Source organism: Pogonomyrmex barbatus, unplaced genomic scaffold (genome assembly GCF_055798465.1).
Source record: "Pogonomyrmex barbatus isolate J1 unplaced genomic scaffold, ASM5579846v1 scaffold22, whole genome shotgun sequence".
In the NCBI taxonomy this organism is placed as follows: Eukaryota; Metazoa; Arthropoda; class Insecta; order Hymenoptera; family Formicidae; genus Pogonomyrmex; species Pogonomyrmex barbatus.
Window position 1 is genome coordinate 793,195 of NW_028297119.1, and position 20,784 is coordinate 813,978.

General features: G+C 36.8%; 1 protein-coding gene and 2 pseudogenes across 11 annotated transcripts in view; all 3 read right to left on the minus strand.

Moving 5' to 3' along the window:
- LOC105427296 (chromatin assembly factor 1, p105 subunit) overlaps positions 1–20,784 on the minus strand; it is a 798,730-nt gene that overhangs the window by 145,808 nt on the left and 632,138 nt on the right. The window lies entirely within an intron of this gene.
- LOC148936403 (uncharacterized) lies at positions 317–1,406 on the minus strand (annotated as a pseudogene).
- Positions 352–12,423, minus strand: LOC148936404 (uncharacterized; annotated as a pseudogene).

Below are 20,784 nucleotides of genomic sequence, written 5' to 3' on the forward strand. Positions count from 1 at the left end.
TTAAGATTGGATCAGTATTCTTAATTTGTTGCATGTTTCTTGCAAAGGAAGCGGTGAAATGTTCTGCCTTTCACTTTTCTGCCGTTCACTTTGGTTTATGATTTGTTTTTCAGACAATTTTTTATTAATACCGATTCCCATTTTAACAACAGTTTGAAATGCCTTAGCTCTTTGTATAAGAATTTTTTCGAATGTGTTAAGAGATGTTATCACACATCAGGTATATGATGTACAAAGAGATTATTTAAAATAAAATACGCAGGTAAAATTTCAGGTTACCATTATGGAATTTTCGTTCGCAATAATCACATATGTATTCTGAATATAATTTAATTTATTTATTTTAATATATAATATATATAATATATAATATATAATATATAATATATAATAATTTATTCTTAATATAATTTTTTTATATGTATTGTTGTGGCCGAGCGGTGGTCCGTTCGCTTTTGGCGAGTAATGTTATGAAGATCGTTCCAATGCACCATTGTTTATGTTTATCGATTGATTTAAAATTTGATAAAGATTCGTGCGGAATGGTTTTGAGAAGCTTAAAGATTGTAAAACGAGCTGTATAATAGTTATTGAGCTTATTAAAGTTCTCTCTTTGTAAACGGTCTCTATTTATTTCCGCGAGTCGCGTGAATACGAATTGTGCGAGTGACCGCCTCGGAAGTGCGATAGTATGATTAAATCTCTCCAAATCGGAGATGTATCCATTTGCTTTAAGTTTATTATTTTCAGACCCATTTTTTTTTTAGAACAAAATCTCTCACGTGATACACAAACATGTCGAGGTGTATCCATGGAACATTTATTCAGAGCTTTAAACGCCTTGTTATATTTGGAAATAGTATCTTCATCACTCAAAATAGTCATATAGGCTGATGTTTGTACATATTTACTTTTTCCTATGTTATAATTTTATTTAATTTTCCTATGTTTTAATATTATTTAATGTATCTAAATCAGCAGAAGTTAAAGCTTTTACCAGATTTAATATCTTATGATAGAAGGAAGTCATTCGACAAACTAAATGTTTAATATATCTTTTCTTTTTTGGGAAATGCGCGTATAATAATTGAATAGGAAGAGACATTGCTTTGCAAAGAGTCGAATCAATGTAACAAACATGAGTATAACCTTATTCTTATTCCAATCTTGTCTTCTTGTACATTTATAAATATTTTGTAGTAATTGTGGCATTTTCTTAAAAGTACATGTATTTATTATTCGAAGAAATTTTTCATAACGATTCATTACAAATCGATCAATTACAAATGAGTTGTCAATTTTACATAAGGTATCGCATAACTATAACTTCTCTGCTCTGCCATGATGCTCGTGCTTTCATCAAAAGTAATATATTTGTAACAAATTACAACGAGAAATATAGCCATTTTTCTTGACAAGCAGGTTCTTGGTTGCTAAATTCTCTAAATGAAATAAATTCAAACAGTTATATCACCAACTACGCATTATTACAAGTACGGTCTTCCAACGTAGTTGTACTGTTGTAGTAATTTTACAACAGTTCGATAATCAATGTTTTGATATAAATTATCCCCTTTTATTATCCTCCCTCCACAGGAAATATATATATATATATATATGTATATATATATATATATATATATATATATATATATACATATATATATATATATACATATACATATACATATATACACATATATATATATATATATATATATATATATATATATACATATACATATACATATATACATATATATATATATACATATACATATACATATATACATATATATATATATATATATATATATTGTCGCGTTCGCGGCGTTACTTCCCGTGATCGCGATACTCGGCGGAGCGCTTTCGGAAAAGAAGAACACTGTTTTAGGAAAGACTCGCTCTTTATTAATCCAACGGTACAGAAACGCGTCCGGCCACCGCGAAATCTGGCCGTCAAATCTGAAAAACAGTCGGAGAACGACGCGTTGCCAAGGGCCGATCCTCTATTCAAACTCTTATCGATTGATATTGATTATCTTTTAGCAGCGCCGAACGGAATACCGCACGGCCGCAACACTGCCCCCCTCTTCATAAAATTGTCGTCCCGACAATTCTTCCTCTTTCAAGAACTTCCTCTTAGGAAAAGACTTCTGGGCTCCTGGCGACTTCCTGCCCTACCCTAGGCTGCTGCCTCAGGTTACCGGGCGCCGCTACTTCCAATCCCAGTCTTCTCTACTCTTCAGAAGAATCTTGTTCTTGAAATTCTCGCGCGTTTCACTCTTGACTCTTCGTCTTGAGCTTTGCGCACTTCTCTTTTCTATTTTTCGGGCAAAGTGGGGGTAATCGTCGTGGACCCTTTCGTCTTTCTAAAAGACACACTAAGCCCCTGCCTCGGCATTCGCCCATCGTCCCCCGGAAAAACCACGACTCGGAAAACCGGGGGCGAGGCAGACTTCTTTTCAATTTGAAGCACGAGTTTGAAGATCTTGCTTGGTGCTCAGGCTCGAGGATCTCCCCATGACGCTTCTCACGACGAAAGGAAGCTTAAAGAAAGATAAAACAGAACACAGTAACTCAAAATAATTAACAAGAAATAAAAGTAATGTCGAAATTGGAAAACCGGGCCCCGAAAACCTCTACTTAAAATTCTTCAGGATTGTTCTTATAATTCGAGCAATCTTTAACCTCTTTAAAATCAAAATTTCTCCGCTCTTTTAAACAATTCTCCCTAATAATTTTAATAGCCAAAGCTCTTTCTACCGCGGCCCTCAAAGATGTTAATCCTTCTAGCTGCAATGTCTGTTTAACATCAGACAATGCAACTACAAATTGAGAACAAGCAATTTTGTCACGAACTCCAGGAGAACATTCAGGATAAGCTAATCGAGATAAACGCTCAATATCCGAGCCTAATGCAGCTAAATCTTCTCCGAATTTCTGTTTTCGATTCGTAAATTGATAATAATAATTTTGCGAGGATAAATTTTCTCCAAAACGTAGCTCTAAACGCGCGACTAAATTTTCAAATTGAGAGTTCTCAAAATCCGTGCCCCCTTCCAAAATCGCACGCGCTTTTCCTCGAAGACATGACGCTAATACGACAGCCTTCTCCGCCCTCTCCGTTTCCCAAATTATTCGCCCGCGCAATTAAATTAAACTGCGTAAGATATTCGCGCAACGGAACACTACCGTCGTAAATATCGGGCTTAAGTTTCAAGTCGGAATTAAAATTTGAAAAAGGAAATGACTGGCCTGATATCGGACGTTGCGAAATCTCTTCCTGCAGACCGGGCATTGAAAATGTTTCTGTCTCTCGACGAGCGCGCTCCTCCCTCAGAGAGCGAAGCTCCTCCAACGTTAAGCGAAGAATCTCCTCCAAATTCGGAGACGCCTCCGGCCCTTCCGCTCGAGTACAGGCCCTTTTTCTCGCAGAGATTACTCTCCGACCTTTCGCCTCTTCCTGTCCAGTCCCCATCTCTTCTGTTTGTCGCTCCGCCATTATCTCTCACACACACACACACACACACACACACACACACACACACACACACACACACACACACACACACACACACACACACACACACGAATCAAAAAATTCGATCCCGGACGAGCCCCCAAAATTGTTGCGTTCGCGGCGTTACTTCCCGTGATCGCGATACTCGGCGGAGCGCTTTCGGAAAAGAAGAACACTATTTTAGGAAAGACTCGCTCTTTATTAATCCAACGGTACAGAAACGCGTCCGGCCACCGCGAAATCTGGCCGTCAAATCTGAAAAACAGTCGGAGAACGACGCGTTGCCAAGGGCCGATCCTCTATTCAAACTCTTATCGATTGATATTGATTATCTTTTAGCAGCGCCGAACGGAATACCGCACGGCCGCAACAATATATATATATATATACCCCTTACATCGAGATATCTCGATAATAAGTTTCGGGCAATGCTTGATTTTATTTGTTCCACAGATCATCTGGAGATCAGAGAGATAACAAATTATTTCTGGTGACGAGAATACCAAGGTAGAGGTATACAGCATTTTCATTTATTGCTTTGAATTAAAAATGCGTCAATTATTGGGAAATCTTCTGCAAAAAAAATTTCTAAATTTATTTTACAATACATAAATTGTAAACTATCGGATCAAAAGATTTCATTTATTATACAGACGAGTTAATATGCATCAACGACATAAACATTACTGTCTTCGTTGTAAGAAGGAAGGACGTAAAATTATTTGTATATGTCGTTTCAGTTTTCCTCTTTCTGTCGTTACGGAAATATTTGTTATGAGATGTCATAAGTTTAATAGCAGGTAAGAAATAATTAAAACATAAAAGACTTTACGATCTACCTCGAACAAATTGAAATTAATATTAACGACTATAATCAATTATTCTTGCGTGGAAATATGGATATACAATTTATTGATGAAAAATCATTATTTCTAGTTATTATATTACAAAGTATATGAATAAACCAGAAAAGTGTGAATTATCTGATACGGTTATAAATAATAAAAATGATAAAAATAAATCATTGTCAAGCTTTCTTTGGAATATTGGTTTGTGATTCACGAACAATAAGGTATGTGGACCTCTTGAAGCTGCTAATACATTGCTAGGTATTTCTTTATATGGAATTGATTTAAACATGACCATTAGATGATTAGATGTTAATCAGATATGATACAGAAAAGTTAAAAGCTGTAAGGAAGTTGAAGCTGTTGATGGTGATTCTACAGATTTATTTTCCATCTATAATAGACAATCCTTATCCACATAGATTGGAAGAATCAGAATCGATGTCATTATGAATTTGCACGACAGTATGATATTACGAAGACCAAACCACGAGGAAAAATTTTGAATGGATAATAATTATTATCTTAAACGGCGAAAGCACAGCTATCTCACTAATCATTATAGATGTGATGTGGATGATCAATACGTGGATAAATATTTCTTTTCATTGCTTCTTCTGTTTCAACTATGACAGAAAATAGAAGAATTAAAAAATGGATGTGATAATTATATAGTATCGTTTTACAAAGTAAAATTTCATCTTACGAAAGCATTACAGTATCATGAAAAATTAGAGGAATTACAAAAAGGAATTACAAAATTTGAAAATGCGAAGCAATTATTTCAAGAACATCTTGATAATTTGGAAAAAGGGCATGTCTCAAGATGATTTTGATAATCCAATAGATGTTCAAAATGTTGAAGCTGGTGAAGCGATGCAAGATTTTAAAGATCTTGATGACAAAGGAAGGATATATCTGAAATGGCGAGGAAGTCGATATATCTGAAATGATTTCAAAATTGAATATGCATAAAAAAAGACTGATAAAGTTACTAATACAGTAATGTCAGATAAATCGATACTACGATTATATGTTAGGAAGAAGTACTGGCAAAATTTCTTGATTAAAACAATTAAATGCTGGATAAAACAAAATCTCAACAAAGATATTGCTATAACAGCATGTACTGTATAGCAGCGTTTAATATAGATAGTTTGACAGATTGCTACAGGTAGCAATCTGTTGAACATGATCATATTCGTAGGTATAAATATTTATCTGATCATGTTTTATAAATTTTACAATCGGACCTTAAAGATGTTATTCTTATTATAAATGATGAAGTATCAATGATATCTAATTTAATGTATATACACTTACGACTTAAATACTTCAATGATACTGTTGATTGTGATGATGGTTGGTTTGGTCAAAAGCATATTCTTTTATTTGCAGATCTGCTCCAGTTACCTCACGTACATGAAGATCCTACCTTTGTACGTTTATCAGATGAAAAAATTCATAAACCATTCGAACCATTCAAAAATTGCGACTCAGTGCACGAAGATCCCAACTTTCTGAAGAAAAGTCAAAACTTGTTCTTTCGACATAATCGCTCCAGCTAATCAACAATGAGTTCTACATTCATTAACTATTAATCAATTAAATTTCAGATTTTTATTTCTCTGCTTCATGTCGCTCAAATCTATCTCTTCTTTCCTTTCTCTTTCTCATTAAACTGGTTAGAGCTATGCGAGGCTTCCGGTTGTATTTTCTTTTCCTCTCTCTCTTTCTCTCTCTCTCTCTCTCTCTCTCTCTCTCTCTCTCTTTCATTAACTGGGATGAGGTATACCAGGCTCCTAGTTCTTCTTCCTTTCTTTCTATTTTCTTCTTTCTTTCTATTACTAGTTAGAGCTATGCGAGGCTCCCGGTTGTTCTTCCTTTTTCTTTCTCTGTGTTATTAAACTGATCTGAGTTATGCGAGGCTCCCGGTTGCAGTTCCTTTTCCTCTCTCACTCTTATTAATTGGTTAGAGCTATACAAGGCTCCTGGTTGATCTTTCCTTTCTCTCTCTCTCTCTCTCTCTCTCTCTTTCTCTCTCTCTCTCTCTCTCTCTCTCATACGCATTCACACCTCTCTTCATTAATCAATCTTTTTCCTCCTAGTGAATCCAATGGAAGTCCTAGCTTCTAAAATTCGACAACGCGATATTAGAAAACTATCCTATCGTTGTCGTAGTTGTGGTTGGAATCATCGGAAATGTCAGGGCCGAACCAAAAAGTCTAATTAATGATATGAGTTTCTCAACAATTCAAATAATCAACGAAAAGCAATGAGAAACGCGCGGTAAGAAGTGCGCAATTAATTATATAATTCTTCTTTATTTTAAATAAATTTTTTTTAATTTTTAAAAAAATTTTTTTTTTGTCCAAATAAATCTTCAAACGTTTTTGGCTCAATTTTCCTCAGTGAAAAGAAATTAATCAAGACTGCACTCTCTAATGTAATGTAATGCAAGATAAATTGTGTGTTGCTCACGCGGTGTGCCGGTTGCCATGTCATGAGGGAAATGTTTTAATCTTGTCCCTAATGAAGCCATAACACAATATAATTGATTTCTACCGATAAGATTTTAAGTGGATTTAACCAACTATTGTAACACTTACCACAATAGAGTTAAGCCGTACATGATGTTAAAATGTGAATACAAAAAGACGTATCGTCAAATGAAATTTTTTTAAAAAAACGCTAATAAAATTTAACCGCTAATAAATTTTTTAAGTGTGCAAGTCAAAAGACAGTCAGACAGTGTATAATTGTGATAAACATAATAAAAGGTTATTAAATCAGGATACAATAATCAAAAACATAAAGATCAAGAATAAAATTATAACTTGTCGAGAACAGAAATGTACGAATGATGAAGGCATTCCATGTCTATCTGTAAATTCAATGTGTATTTTTTTGTAATTTAATGAACAACATCTCCGAAATTAAGTGTTTGTCGCAGTCACGTTCGGTATCTAGTATTTGACTCCATCCAAGAAAAATCATGATTAGAACCAATTAGAACAATCTGTGATCCGTAATGATAGATTTGGTATTTGTATTTCTGACTACGATGTTCGCTTAGTCTAATTTTCAATTGTCTATTGGTCTGCCCCACAGCACTTGTCACAATTGTCGCATTCAATCTTGTATATAACATTTTTACATGATTCCACAGGGTTCTTATCTTTATGAGCTCGACTTATTTAATTTATTCAAGCTAAAGAAAGATAATTTAGTGTTTTGATTATTTATAATTGCTTTAACTTTACCTACAATAGCCGAGTTAAAAGGTAACGGTGAACCATTTAGTTGTATTGTCATTGTCGCTAAATTCCTTGTCAATGTTTAATGTATGTTTAATCGTCATTTCTAAAAAATAAGAGTTTTAATCTTTGAGATATGCAGTTAAAAATAAAATTAAGAGGATAATCATTGCTTAACATAGAAACTATAAATTCCAAGTTTTTTTGATGATATTGAGGATGCGACAAGGAGAAGGCTCTATCTACAAGTCCATAAACTATACTTCTCTTCTGGGACAGAGGATGTTGCGAGAGATAGTTTAAATACCTCCCAGAAAAGGTCGACTTATGATATCAAAATGCCTTATTCACAATTTTCATGGTAATTTTCAAAAAATTCAACTCTCTTCCACCAACCTCACATGTAATTATAAATTGTAAATGTGGGTGGAAAGAATTGAAAGTCTCCAGAGTATCTTTAATTTTACTGTGTGGAATAGCCAGGGCAATATTATCAACGTAACGGTAGTAAAATGGCAAGTCAATGTTTATTATCTCAATTGCCCTCTCCTCGAGAGCCCTCATTATCAAGTCGCTATAATCGGGGACAATGGAGAACCCATGGGTAGACCAAAAGTTTGTTTGTAAAAATTGTAAATCTGATTATCGAATTTAAAGTATGTGGAATGCAGAATCAAAGAAATCGCTTTAAGAAAGCGAGAGATCTTTCTTGGAGATGTCACAATTCGGTACTATATCTCAACGTTTGGAAATGCTATCCATTACCAAGTCAAACGGAACATTTGTGAACAAGGATTTTACATCCAAGGAAATTAATGAATAATCTTCAATATGCAAATCTGATAATTTTTGGATAATTTGAAAACTGTTATCAATGCCAGTATTAGATTTTGAAATGTTCTTCATAATAAGTTTGTTGAGAGATGATGCTAAAACATATATAGCGGACTGTCAACGCAAGAAACAATCAATCTAAATGGATAATGTATCCTGCTTATGTATCTTCGGTAAACCATACGCTTATGAAGATTTATTTAGACTAAAGAAGAATTATATAATTAATTGCGCACTTCCCGCGCGTTTCTCATTGCTCTTCGTTGATTATTTCAAGAAGTCTAAGCAGATATCGAAAGAGCCGATCAACATTAACTATTGCTGAATCCTTCCTAAATCAACCTTCAGCATTTTCATTTAATTCTATTCCTCCTTCCGCCCCGATACAACGTCAATATCAATCAATTGCACCTAGTTATTTTTCCGTGCATCCATCCGATGTAGAATACCTTCTCGACTTCTACGCCCTACCTCCAAGTCCTTTATTCCAAGATGGTAAACTTCTCTTTGAAGATTTAAATTTAGAAGACGAAGAATCCCATCCTATCGATCTAATAATCCTATCTCCCGAAAAACATCAAGAATACTCTCCTCCTTAACTCTCATTAATCGTTACCCATATTAATCTTCAGTTATCATACGCATATTATATACAATTCTTATTATTTTTTTTATTATATATTTTTGTAATCTTTTCTTCATTTTCCTTATTATGTACTCATTAGTTTAAGTTAATCAGAAAATATTAATTGTATTACCGAATAGGATTATTGTTCGGATTTGTAAGAGTTTCGCTTTTCTAGGTAGCGTGCTGTTTATGAGGATGGATCGAGAGAAGATAGAGGGCGTTCAGAGTTCAGATTTCCAGATTTCTCTACCTCCCTCTCTCTATCTCTGAGCCCTGGCTATCGCGGTTATCGCGTGCATACGAGAAATAGAGTTAAGTATTAGCGATTAAGTCATTGCAAATCTACAGTCCACAATAAATATTAAGTTTCTACGTACAATACATTAGTCCTCACATAGCGGATACAAGTTAAGCAGTTAGAAACACGCGTTATAAGGAATCGAGACACATAGTGTATGAATCAATTTGAGGTTGACAGTTAGAGACTACTTAAGTTAGAGATTACTTAAATAGACAATACACAATGTCTGAGAACGAATTATTGGCTAAACTAAAGAAGTCGAGATTTAATGAAGGCGAATTTAACGAGATTTAGAACTTTTCTTGATGACTACGTACCCGATAACTATAGCATATTGAAAGTCCATTATGAGAAGATTAAATCTTTATTCTCAGACTTCGAGGATATCCATTTAGAGATCGAGATAGCTGAAAACAGTAATGATAGTGAGACGAGACAGTTATTCGGAAACAATTATTTTCAATGTATTGAACTTGCGCGAGAGCGCAAGAAATCCTAGAAGAAAATTAAAGAGGTACACCCTCCTCGAGTCGAATAACAGGTGACTCAGACTTTCAAACAATGTTATCACAGTTGTCAAATCTGACCTCGGCTGACACAGGTGTCAAATTTCCTATGATTACCAAAATTTGATAAATATAAAGAAGGCTAAAATTCGAAGATACATTTATTAGTACACAATACAAAAATTCTACTTGTACAAAAATTTAATTATCTTAAGTTTTGTCTAGTTGGAAATGCAGCACAAATTATTCAATCATTGAATCATTCAATCATCGACTGCAGAGAATTATGACATTGCATGGAATTTATTAGAGACTAGATATAACAACAAGCGTATCATTATTCAAAATTAGTCAAGGCTCTATTCGAGTTACTAAATGTGTCAAAGGAATCTGTAACGAATTTGAGTACACTGATAGACACTGCGCTTAAACATATACAATCATTACTTCAGATTAATTCAGATTTCACTAATTCAGACTTTGAGGCAATCTGTCGATGGTTGGAATGCGTTATTTCTTCACTTGATTCTAAAATAGATAAACAAACTCAATTAGAATGGGAAAAATCTTTAGATGGCACATATGCCTACACTTGAGCAATACTAGAGATTCTTGTACAACAAATGTCATGTATTAGAGGCCTAGTGAAGCATCAAGTCACGAAAATACCGTAAGCAATAAAATGTTAAAATTAGGTAAAACAACTTCTAACAAGGTGAAACACATTCTATTCGAAACACAAGATAAGGTCAAATGTCATGTCTGCGAACAAAAACACAGTGTTCAAAATTGTGAGAAATTCAAAGCTATTACGACAGTCATTACGACAAAACAAAAAACATTAAACGATTAGGATTTGTGTTTTAATTGTTTTAGAGCAAATCATAGGGTAAACGAATGTAAGGCGAGTAGTTGTAAAAAGTGTAATCGCAGACATCATAATGTTGCATTCACATCAATCGAATAATACACGTATTGACGAGTAAGGAAAAGAGTGAACAACAGAATGATCAAGACAGAGAACAAATAACTTCAAAGATTGCTAGTCAAGCTTTAAGTTCAAGATTGAATGATGTCTTACAGATAATTCTGTCTATAGTAATATTATTGATGCTTCAGGACAAAGTCAATTATATAGAATCGTTTTAGACGCTGGATCACAATCCAACTTTATATCTGAATTGTGTAAGAATGCGCAGGAATACAGTAAACATTCCTATCAAGGGGATTGAAGAGACATTAAAGCTTCAACACAAATAACCATCAAGTCCAGATATAATGTATTTCAACTTAAGCTTAATTGTTTGGTTATCAAAGTTAACACATGTGCTACCATTGAGAATTATAGATCGCGAAATCTTAACTATCCTAAGGATTATTAAACTAGCGAATCCTCAATTTAATCATCCAGATTACGTAAACCTGCTCATCGGAGCAGAATATTTCTAACATTTGTTATGTATGTATTGGACAGATTAAATTAAATTCAATTGTTTTGTAAAAGACTGTGTTAGGTTGGAAGATTATCTGGGAAAATTAATTCCTCAGGTTCTACCGCAAATAACTTATGTCACTTCTCGCGAAGCACTTTAGAGGAAGCAGTGCACAGGTTCTGAGAGATAGAAGAACTACCATCAAGGAAGATATTATCACCGGAAGAGACAGCGTGTGAACAATACTATGAGAAGACAGTTGAGAGATTCCCTTCAGGTCACTATAAGTAAGATTGCTATTCAATGAATAAAGGGAAGGTCTAATGAATCTTATGAAATTGCCCTGCGAAGATTCTGTTACGTCCAGGAGTCCTTCACGAATTCTTCTCTTTCGAAGAAAGATAACAGCTGCTAATCGAGAAACGAAGCACTTCGAACGATCTAGAAAGATCCTAAACAAATATACGAAAATTCCTCTCGAGACACGTCTCGCCATCAAAAAATAATTCTTTGTGAAAAACAGCTTTGTCGGCGAAAGATTTATAACGTACTAATAAAATTCGAAATATTAACAAAATCAAATTCTTGATGGATGAGAAACGCATCGGATTGTTCACGAGGGCGATACTCCCCAAACTGGTGGGGAAACTAAGGAAACGTCAATCAAGAAGAAGCGATTAGCGGCCGTTGGTGGGCACACCAATGAATAATTGAGGGTGTGGAATGGCGGATGAAATTTTCACTAACTAATTCCGTCATTCGCTAGAAAATCCGGAAACATAAAAACAACCACAATCCACAGAATACCGCTCCCCTCCTTCCCTTATACTCGCAATTTTTCTAAACTATCATTCGACAGCCAAATTCATCAGCGGAAATTCATCATGCCCTCAGATATTCCCACCCTTCTGGAACCTTTTATAAACTGCGATTTGGAGCGGATCGCTTTCTCTTCTCTTCGCTTCATATCTTCACGGACGGGACGGGATTCGAAGAAGTTACCAAAATATATTTCCAGTAGAATCTGTGCGCGAAACTTCATTTCCGTGTGATTCATGAGGCAGCCAACCCACCACAGCTCTCGTCTATCATCTGCGCCCTGCCACAAACAAAAGTAAGCCTGTCTTTATCATTTTTTTCCGCTTGACTGGCTGTTCGCAATCTTAACTTAATTGTTTCCTTAAATCACCCCCCCCACATTCCAAATTGGCAAGCCGCCGATTGACTCGGTGAAGTTACTCTACCATGATTCCTCAATTCTTTCACCTCTCTCATTCACTCTAATTTAACTCTTACATTTATCATAGTGAATCAAACGAAAGTAACGGCCATCCGAACAAACAAACAAAGCGGGCATTGCGACGGGAGAAACAAAACAAGCGGATTCGTCGCGAAACTGAATACGCCGGGGAACTCGTAGAGCAGTTGATCAAAATAAAATCAAGACTCGCGAATATTTCATTACAAGAGTACGCCACCGCCCTCTGCTCCGCGGCAGAATTCGAAAATCAGTGCATCCCAAAGAACTTCGACGTGTTAGAAGTTTTACTATCTCATCCGCCCATTTCCTCGATCTCTCACACCACGATCTCCATCACCAGGAGTTTTCTACATAAAAAAAAAATTTAAGCCCGACAACTAGTTTTGGGAAGAAATCTCGAAACATCAACTTCACGACACCATCCCTATGTACATTTCCCGTGATCCTCTTCCCTATCTCGTTCCTGTCAAAGTTTTCCGCAGCGCTCATCCTAATCCTCCGTCACACCTTCAATCACGTTGATATGCTCGTGATAACCAACTTTTTGTCCCAATTAGAACAATTGAGAATTTAGAAACAACCAGATTCTCAACTATATAAAGTTTGTTTTTATGTAAATGAAAGTTTTGTAAACGAAAGTTTTCCATGTAACGAAAATATTCAAATGTACACTTTAACATTTGTGTTCGCTTGCTATTTCATAGGAGCATAGAATTAAGATGTTTGTATTTTCTTTTTTTATTAAATCATAGTTAATCCGAATTGCGTTTCAATTTATTTATTTTAAAAAAAATCTTGACCCCAAATCATTCTCGGAAAGAGAATGGTTCCCTGAAGAGGTGCATCCCTGGTTAAAGAGATTTGGTTCTCTGATCTAAAAACGGACCACCGACCGCGCTAGCGGTCAGATAAGGGTTACAGCGTCACCGACATTGACCCCTGTGCTCTTAGGGCGCGTTCGATTCGTGGCTCGATCCCACGACGTCGATCTGGGAGAGCAAAAACAGTTCCGTCCACCCAAGTTCCCCCTCCTGACCAAAGGTATTATCTCTCCTCTCGAACCTCGGATGTAACAATTCCGTAATTTAGAAAGGAAACTAATCGGGAGCTGTACGAAGATTACCGTCAATTTCTGCAGAATTACGAGGCTTTAGGACACATGATGGAGTGTAGAGAGTCCGCTAAAGAAAAGGATGTCTTACGGGAAGGCTGTTTCCTTCCATATCATGCTGTTTCAAAGGATTCAAGCACCACTACGAAACTGAGGATAGTGTTCGATGCTTCAACAACTGGCCTTTCTCTGAATAATATCCTACTTGTTGTTCCTGTCGTACAACCAGATCTTATTTCTATAATTATGAGATTTCGCTTACACAATGTAGTGTGATGTCTTTACTGCAGACGTCGAAAAAATGTTTCGACAAGTGTTCATACATCCAGAAGAGCGTCAATATCAAAAAATATTTTGAGAAAATAATAGCGAAAAAAATATTCAGATCTATGAATTTAATACAGTAACATATGGAACATCGTCAGCATTTTATTTAGAGAACACTGAATTTTTCGTACACTGAAGTGATTAGCAGAAGATGGCTCTCAAGATTACCTACTGGTAAAAATAATTAAAAGGAACATCTATGTCGATGATTTACTGACTGGATTGAAAACCCTAGCACAAGCAATAATGTTGAAATCAAGTTACAAGATTGCTGGATAGTGGAGGTTTCAAGTTAAGGAAATGGACTTCCAATCATCCGGAGCTCATTGATTCCAGTACAGATAAATAACAAGGGCACATATGTTTAGAATTGTCTGAAACACATAGAACCCTAAGTATTCTGTGGAATCCACAACAAGATATTCTAGTGTACCGAGTAAACATTAAGCGACATCTAAGGTAACTAAACATTCTATTTTAGCGCAATTTTAGCTTCTCTCTATGATCCACTCGGGCCTTTAGGACCAGTTTTAATCAAGACAAAGATAATTCTTCAAGGTTTATGAAAACGACAGCTAAAGTAGGATGAAGCAGTTTCAAATGAAATTCACATTGCTTGGAAGAACTTTCAAGATAGCCTGATCGAGTTAAATAACATTTCATTTCCAAGACAAATCCGCATAATACAGCTCGTGACTTTGCAACTGCATGGATTTGCGAACGCCAGCGAGTCGGCGTTCGGGGCTTGCATTTATGTGAGATCATCAAATAGCTTACAGATGCAAGTAATGTTAGTCTGTTCTAAATCTAGAGTAGCTCCATTGAAACGGCTTTCATTGCCAAGACTAAAATTATGTGCGGCTTTACTTGTGGCACAATTTTGTCAAATAGTTTTGTAACGGAGCGCATCCCTCCGCTCCGTTCCTCCTCCGATTTTCCTCCGACCGTCCATCCGTCAGGGACTGCCGAACAACAGACGGAGTGCGGCAGTGGCCGCAAGAGGCATTTATGCTTCCCTTTTTTAATCGCTGTAAATTCGCGAACTCCGAAGCGTCGGAGCAAAGCAAGAATACCACGAAAATATACCTATTTTCGTGGTATTCCCCCGCACCGCGCCACACGTCGCACCACCAAGCGCTAGCGCACCCCGCGTCGCACCACGCGCCGTACCACCGAGCGTGGATGCGTCCCGCGCCGCACCGATGCTGCGCCACGCAAGCGAGCGAGCATCTCGCACCGCGCCACGACCGTGACTACAAGCGCGTGACCAACCTCGCACCGCGCCGTTATCTTCCCATACACGTACACGTTTAAGGTGTTGAATTTCGTATCGTTTATCCTGCTTCTTTCTTGGAGTCTTATTGGTTTAATTTTAAATTATGAGCTCAGCTTAAATCTTAAAATCATGAGCTCCGCTACAGTGAACTCCTTCGCAGTCAATTCATCTAATAATCTCAAACTTTGTGACGTTCGGCAATTACTAACAAAACGAAGAATTCATGCCATACTATCTTCAAGTAACTAGCCTTCTCATATACCAACCTTCTTCTTGTGATAGGGCAAGCATGCATATTTCTTTCAATAATACATCGCTCGACCGAATCTCCTTTTTATTGATCAACTTCTTCTCCTTGTTGATCTCCTTCATTTGTAGTATGATTCTCGATAGGCTATTGTTATGTATAGGCTGTTGTATTGTGGCTATTGCTTAGATGGCTTGATCCCTCCCACCACTGGGATTCTATTAAATGTTATGCTGTATCCTCACAATAGAATTACCAAGGGTAGATTTGCTGAAAATTCATAATTCCTAGAATATGATGCAATTAATTCGGATTTGATAATGTATTTCTTTTACTCAATTAAAGACAAATTCCAAGGCTTATCTCTGTTTATCCAAGCAAAAACCGTCATAGAATCCGATCAGAAAGAAATCTCTATTCTTCCCACATCCAACGAATCTTTTAACGAGTTCCAATCTAACACCAATGGCAAGCAACTTCAACCGAAGTATGTCTTTTTTACCGGAGTTAATCTGGATTTGATTGCAACAAACTGTACATAGATATCTCCCGGTCCTTTCGTATGCGCGAATAATGCAGTTGTATACGCATTTCTACCGTTACGAATAGATCCTCTCTGCCAAATCGATTTTTTAAGCTCATAATCACCTTATCATAATTAATTGCCATTAGTGGAAAACTGCTTATTAATTACTCTAGAATCTTTCATAATTGTCTTTAACAAATACTGGAACTTGACCTCTTTGGTAATCGTCGGATCTTCGTGTATATTCTTAAATAAGTTCCAAAATTGCAATCAGTCCTTCAGCTTTCCACTAAATTTTGGTAATTCTATTTTTGGCAGCTTACGCACGCATGTCCTTGGAAGCTTGCATCGCTTGTCCGACATCCTGAGCGACAGCTATCGATTGGCCACGATCAATCGATGTTATCGTATATTATCGTATATATCGTATATTATCTACTGCAATCTTAGCTTAATATTTTACACTATAATCGCCGTCTCGGTTTCATGTGTAAACTGTTCTTCACTCGTGTCGCTATCGATCATAATCTTCAATATCTTTTAATTGATAATGTCCAGACCCCGAAATAATTATTTAAGGATTGAAGGGATGGGGCAAGAAAGCACGCATCAAACATACTCTCACAGATGGCCGCTCTGGAGCGTGCCTGCGAGTCGGACGTACCGTACAGGTCAGCTGGTACGGATCAACATCTTGAAGAAGATGCTGCGACTCCGACTGTGTGATGTACATGCGTCGGTCCATTAATTTAGGGAAGAGAATTTAATCTCTTTTGCCAAGGATAAGACCATATGCGATCTCCGAAGTGGGCGAGAACGAGTGTAATGAAAGGGTTAAATTAAGAGTGAATAAATCTGTAACGATACGCCTCCCGCGCATCGTTTCTAGTTGTAAGTGTGACCGCGCGCCCGTTATCGAACACGCCGACCGACGCGCGCATTACCGAACATACCGACCATTACGCGCGCAACCGAGCACACGCCACGTGCGTACCGAATACCGCCGACGACCCGCGCGCCGTTTGTTGCTAAATTGTTAACAACAAAGAACAAATGCGGCCGAGTATATAAACCCGGCCGAATCTGGATAAAAGAACCAGGCCGATCCGATCCTCCGACCTGTCTGCATCTCTGACCAGAAAACCGAGAGCAGGCATTCCTGATCTCCGCCGAGCATACTCGACGTCCGACATCCTAAAGCCGCACACAGTGAGAAAACGGGACACAGTATTCTCAGTCTCCACCAAGCATACTTGACTCTTGCTTCCTTCGAGACAGAGCATTCTTAACGTTTTCTTACCAACGCTACGAGCACATGAGACGAAGTATTCTCGATCCCCGACAAGCATAGACGCTAACACCGAATCATCGCTTGACCAATCGCTGGCGCGGCCCGTAGGTCCCGACACGAGTCAATCTCTCGTCCTGACATACGCGTTGCGCACTCCGTACATATCACGCATATCGCGTGCGCACCACGAACTTCGCGGCCTGCCACGCCCGTCAGCAAGTATGCCCGGAGAGCCCATACCGCTGTGTATCCACCTGATTCGAAACAAATAAAATATATTCTTACCAAACAACTGAGTCACACACTTTTATTAATTCACTGAACCCGGCAACGAGCACGTCTGCGCATCCGAACTCGAACGACAACATAAGCGAGGACGTTACAATTTAATATTAAACTAAACATTTAATTAATTAATATAAAAGGAACAAACAATATAAGGTTACAATACAAGAATATTTAAGAGTATAAGAGGAAATAATACGTAGAATGATCAAAACGCTACATAACGGTAAATGGTTTTAATTCTACCAAATGATTGCACATGTGTGGAACAAAAATGCATGTAAGTATAGTTTGTGAATGTTACATGAGTGCGGAGGTCATGACAGTTCGGAATAAGACTCTACGTTAAAATATTTAGAGCCTTGCCCGGTTTTTATAATAATAAATGAAAATAAAAGAATATTTTAATACAACATTAATATAAGTGTAAAAGTGTTTCTAACTTTAAGCATGGTAGGTTCAGAAAGATGTGAGGAGACATGAAGGGAAAGGGGAAAGTAGGAAAGGATTGCTATTTAAATGGTAGATGGGTAGATAATAGATAATAATGCAACTTACTGCGAAGATTAGAAAGAATATTGTTGCAAGTGGCTATTCAAAAAAGAGACCGGAGTTAGGGTGCAGGCAGCGGCGGTCAGCGCTTGATCGCAGTGTTCTTGGGCTTCTATAACGAGGAGTTGGTCACAAACGTGGTTACGGAATAAAAAGATTGAACATTCCCGGTTGTAACAGAAACTTGGAAAAATAAATTAAACATAGTATTTTAAAAGAATTTCTGATTTATTTTAATTTATCCGGCCCAATATTAAGAATTAAGAAATTAGAACTTTCTGCGTTATTTCAGCGAAAGTCAAAACAAGAATCAAAGCAAGAGTCAAGATGAAAATACGCAAGTTTCCTCCGAGGAGAATCGTAATAAAGAGTCGCGGGGGTCTTCAGTCCCGAAATTAAGAACATCTCCTTAGTTACCGTCGAATAAGAATTAGCGGTTCGTTAACAATGTGGAAGTTAGCCTATCCTAGGTCTGACTTTTGAAGAAAAATGAATCCTATTGATAAGGAGGACTTTTAGGGAGGAGAGTAAAGTTGTGGGTACGAATCTTTTTGAACATATGGCATTATCTTAACATTTCTAATTGTACGGGTGATTGGAGGATATAAATAAACTATCGCCATGACGGTCCTGCGGGTCCGCAGTCTGTTATGTGAAAAAAAAAACCAAATGTCTACTTTGGTAGTTTTTATGGTTCGCCAGTACACCAAATGTTTTCTTATATTTAGGCATAACTCGCATATAATTGCCAATTGTTATTTTAATTCGGTTAATTTTGTTAGTTGACTTTATAGTTTATTTATTAGTTTGAAAAGCAGACCCTCAACAGTCTGAGGTTCACATGTTCGGCAGACTGGCGTCCACGGAACTTGAGATCTTAAGAAATTATTTTAGTTTATTATTGATGATTTTTATGATTTATATCGGAGTTCGCGCATTCGCTCCGTAAAAGAAAAGAATCGTGAAGTCCACTGGACGTAACAATAATTTCAAGTTCGGTTTGTTTCTCGCTTATCATCACAAAACATATCTGCCTCTCTTCTGCTAATGCTGCATTTAACAGGTTCAGATTATGCATGAATGCTATACGAACAAGATACGAAACTTCTTTAGCTTCTCCATCATGACGTGTTACTTTTTACGATTATTTTTTACATCTACACGTTACCAATAATGTTTTTGTCCTGTCACGGTCGTCAAAATTACGTAACTGAATAAAGGAGGATACGTCTAAAACTGTGTCGCGTCCTTCCGCGAATTATTTTCTAAATCATATTTACGCGGGATACGCTCAATCGAAATTGCGGGTGCGAGTGCGGAGGAAAGAAGAAAACGGAAACTTTGGTTCTGATTTATACTATAATTCCGAGTATCTATGTATAGACAGGAATACCGCATCTTATGTACAAGGCGTTACAAAACAATATACAGATAGTTAGCTTTCCTTGGATATATATAGATATATAGACATGTGTCGTGAACAGCTGGTCTCGCGTCGCGTGTTGTGTTGACAGGACGGCGCGTGTAGACGCGGGGTACGCGATGGTAGACAGGCGTGTACAGCTGATTTCGCGCTGTCGGACAGCGCGGGGTGTGCGACGGCAGGCGAATGCGTTCCGCTAAAATGACCGTTCCTTATGTCGAGATATTCGGTCGTTTCCTTATGTCAGGAGTCGGCAAGTGGGCACTGCTCGCGGGCGCCTAATGCCCGCGGGCAACAGTCGAGCGTGCTGGGGCGTAAAATGAAGCGTGCTTAAGCGGCTAGGCGCAATAAAGTGAGGAGAGGGGATAGCAGGAATGTTTGTTCGTGCTGTAGGCTTCAAGGAGTAAAAAAATATTGTGTTGCACAAATTTAGATCCAGAATTAGCATAAATTAATAACTATCTATATGTTAAATAAACAATTCTTATAATAATATTAAATAAACAACTCTTAATTATTATTATAACATTTAATTAGTATTTGATTCATAGTTTTCCGATATTATATACGATATATCAGGTGTTATCATTTTGGCAACTTAAACGAATTATTGCAAAATTCAAATGTGAATCTGTTAACTGTAATCGCGTAATCGCGATTTATTTAATTTTATAATAGAAAATAATTGTTCACATGAATATGTAGAACCGAACATACTCATTATTTTTGCAGCACAAGCATGTAGTCAAGAAAACATTCTTGAGATATATATGAATAAAATTGTACGATGTCAGTCATTGTATAAAAACGATTTTTAAGAGCAGTGTCACATTTTAAATCTATTAATTCTAATTGTATATCTGCGGAAACAATATTAATATTAACAGTAAAAGGTGTCATAAAAATAAATGTCTTCTTCTAAAACATGCATTTCCCTAAACCGACAATCGAATTCATTATGTAATAATTGAAGTGAATTTATATATTCTTCATTTCTATTGCTTATCTTGAATGTGCATGGCAACAGATAATAAATTTGAAAAATGCAATAACTGTCGAGATTGAAATTGATTGATCCATAAATTAAATTTCATTTAGAAATGCGGAACTTTATCCCAAAATATTAAAAATATTAGATACGCTCCTGAGAGCATG